Source organism: Halichoeres trimaculatus, unplaced genomic scaffold (assembly GCF_033239565.1).
Source record: "Halichoeres trimaculatus isolate MK-OKI-2021-1 unplaced genomic scaffold, fHalTri1.1 fHalTri1_scaffold_110, whole genome shotgun sequence".
Lineage (NCBI taxonomy): Eukaryota > Metazoa > Chordata > Actinopteri > Labriformes > Labridae > Halichoeres > Halichoeres trimaculatus.
Genome location: NW_027437289.1, coordinates 10,001 through 12,375, shown reverse-complemented (window position 1 = coordinate 12,375; position 2,375 = coordinate 10,001). Strand labels below are relative to the sequence as shown.

General features: G+C 63.0%; 1 non-coding gene across 1 annotated transcript; it reads left to right on the top strand.

Moving 5' to 3' along the window:
• Positions 1-232: 232 nt before the first annotated feature.
• LOC141787017 (5S ribosomal RNA) lies at positions 233-351 on the top strand. The gene has a single exon (XR_012597995.1). It is a non-coding gene; the product is annotated as a 5S ribosomal RNA (ribosomal RNA).
• Positions 352-2,375: the final 2,024 nt, after the last annotated feature.

Below are 2,375 nucleotides of genomic sequence, written 5' to 3'. Positions count from 1 at the left end.
TTTCCGGATGGTGCCCCACCCCTAACCCCCACCCCACCCCACCCTGTCCGGCCAGCCGTCGGTTCCTGCCGCGGAAGACCCGTGCCGGCGTGCGGCTCAGTGCTCCCCCGGGGCTCCCCCGGGGCCACCTCTGCCCACCTCCCTGCCCCCTGACACCACCCCCTGCCTCCTACCCCCACCGGCCGCCCCCCCCCTGCCCTCCGTAAATGGCCGGCTGGCGCAGGCGGCCCACGCTTACGGCCATACCACCCTGAACACGCCCGATCTCGTCCGATCTCGGAAGCTAAGCAGGGTCGGGCCTGGTTAGTACTTGGATGGGAGACCGCCTGGGAATACCAGGTGCCGTAAGCTTTTGCTCTCCCTCCCGTTCCCACCCCACCCCCACCCCGTGCCCTCTCCTTCCGCCGCTTCTCCCCCCGACTCCCGCAGCTTCCCCTCCTCCCGCTTCCCGCCGCCGCCTCACCTCCAGCTTCCCACCTCCCGCTTCCCCTCCTGCCTCCCGCCGCCGCCTCACCTCCCGCTTCCCACCTCCCGCTTCTTCCTCTCTGGTCTCTTTTCATTTTATTTTACTATCATTAAGATCATCACCCTCTCTCCGTGAGCTACCACCTTATCGTGGTGGAGGGGTTTGCGTGTCCCAGTGATCCTAGGAGCTAAGTTGTCGGGGGCTTTATGCCCCTGGTAGGGTCGTTGCCGAAGAGGCAACGTGGGACCCCCTCCCAGTGGGCTCACCACCCGCAGGAGGGGCCATAGGGGTCGGGTGCAATGTGAGTTGGGCGGCAGCCGAAGGCAGGGACCTTGGCGGTCCGATCCTCGGCTGCAGAAGCTAGCTCTAGGGACGTGGAATGTCACCTCTCTGGCGGGGAAGGAGCCTGAGCTGGTGCGCGAGGTTGAGAAGTTTGGGCCAGATATAGTCGGCCTCACCTCGACGCGCAGCAAGGGCTCCGGAACCAGCCTTCTCGAGAGGGGTCGGACTCTCTTCCACTCTGTAGTTGCCGATGGTGAGAGGCGGCGGGCAGGGGTGGCGATACTCATCGCGCCCCCCGGCTCGGTGCCTGTACATCGGAGTTCACCCCGGTGGACGAGAGCGTAGCCTCCCTCCGCCTTCGGGTAGGGGGACGGATCCTGACTGTTGCTTGTGGCTATGGTCCAAATAGCAGTTCAGAGTATCCACCCTTTTTGGAGTCACAGGTTATCCATAACAAACACCATGTTCAAGCATAAGGGTGTCCATACGTGCACGTGGCACCGGGACACCCTAGGTCGCAGTTCGACGATCGACTTTGCAGTCGTGTCATCGGACTTGCGGCCGCATGTCTTGGACACTCGGGTGAAGAGAGGGGCGGAGCTGTCAACCCATCACCACCTGGTGGCGAGTTGGCTCCGATGGTGGGGGAAGATGCCGGTCAGACCTGGTAGACCCAAACGTATCGTGAGGGTCTGCTGGGAACGTCTGGCGGAATCTCCCGTCAGAGAGAGCTTTAACTCCCACCTCCGGGAGAGCTTCGACTGTGTTCCGGGGGAGGTAGGGGACATTGAGTCCGAATGGGATCGGAGCTGTGGCCGTAAGGTGGTTGGTGCCCGTCGGGGCGGCAACACCCGAACCCGCTGGTGGACACCAGCGGTGAGGGATGCCGTCCAGCTGAAGAAGGAGTCCTATCGGGCCTTTTTGGCGTGTGGGACTCCTGAGGCAGCAGACAGGTATCGACAGGCCAAGCGGAATGCAGCTACGGCCTGTCGCCGAGGAAAAAAAAACCCGGACGTGGGAGGAGCTCGGCGAGGCCATGGAGAACGACTTCCGAACGGCTTAGAAGAGGTTCCGGACCACCATCCGGCATCTCAGGAGGGGGGAGCAGTGCACTGGAAACACTGTGTTCAGTGGGGACGGTGCGCTGCCGACCTCGACTCGGGATGTCGTGGATCGGTGGAAGGAATACTTCGAAGACCTCCCCAATCCCACCGGCACACGCCTTCCTTGGAGGAAGCAGGGCTCGGGAACGATGGGGTGGGCTCTTCCATCTCTGGGGTCGAAGTCGCCGAGGTGCTTAAAAAGCTCCTCGGTGGCAGGGCCCCGGGTGTGGATGAGATCCGCCCAGAGTTCCTTTGGGCCCTGGATGTTGTGGGTCTGTCGTGGCTGACGCGACTTTGCAACCGGTCGATCTTCGTTCCCACCCTCACCTATGGTCGTGAGCTTTGGGTAGTGACCGAAAGAACAAGATCGCGGCTACAAGCGGCCGAAATGAGCTTCCTCCGTAGGGTGGCCGGGCTCTCCCTTTCGAGATAGGGGGAGAAGCTCGGCTGTCCGGGAGGAGCTCGGAGTAGAGCCGCGTTGAGAGGAGCCAGATGAGGTGGCTCGGGCACGTCCCACCGGGAGG